Below are 894 nucleotides of genomic sequence, written 5' to 3' on the forward strand. Positions count from 1 at the left end.
ACGATAACAACGCAGGAACGTAAGTCAACGTAAACATTCCACACAGGTAACTTAACTTGATAATCACTCTTTGTGTCTGTATTGCGAACTGATTTTACTATCCTTATTACTTTAATTATTGGGGACATTTGTTTTTGACACTCTATACACTTTTTTATGATTTAAATCCACCTGCTGTTTTATTTTTTTAGGCCTCACGTGTGTTTAAGTGTTTTTTCTTTATTTGAAAACTACATAAGAAGGAAAAAATCGAATTTAAAGGAAAGATTTTGTATTTTTTTTATTGCTTATTGTTACCTCTGAAATTAACTCTCATTTAACACATCAAATAGAACAACAAACAAGCGGATATTAAAATCTTCAGAGAATAACAGCTCAAAATTAAGTCTATTCCAACCCAATCTCTCAGCAATTCGTACAAATTTTACGAGGTGGCTAATTCATACAAATTCATATGACCTCACTCGTACGAATTAGTACGATTTTTGCTAAATTGTACATATTTTACAAGTTGCCCAATCTGTATGAATTCGTACGGATGACCTACCCCTGACCCCACCCCTAAACCTAACCATGGGTTTAGACAAATCGTACGAATTGGTCGTGAGATAGCATTGTCTATTCCTCATACAAATCAAACATGTAGCTTTTGATGACTTATGCACCCCTTTAATGATCATTTTATGGTGCTTTTTTGTAATTGTCCTTATTAATTTTCATTATATTGAAAATAACGGACAGAATATTCTGCTTTTGTGTTCTAAGCAGGAAGGAAATTTAGAAATGACAGGAGGTTGAGTAAATGATTGTTTAGTGTGAGTGAACTATCCCTTGAAGTCTCTTTAAGTCTGGTTTGTGAGATGAACATTCATGCTGACAACACTTATAAAGTGC

Source organism: Leuciscus leuciscus, assembly GCF_965113295.1.
Source record: "Leuciscus leuciscus genome assembly, chromosome: 7".
Lineage (NCBI taxonomy): Eukaryota > Metazoa > Chordata > Actinopteri > Cypriniformes > Leuciscidae > Leuciscus > Leuciscus leuciscus.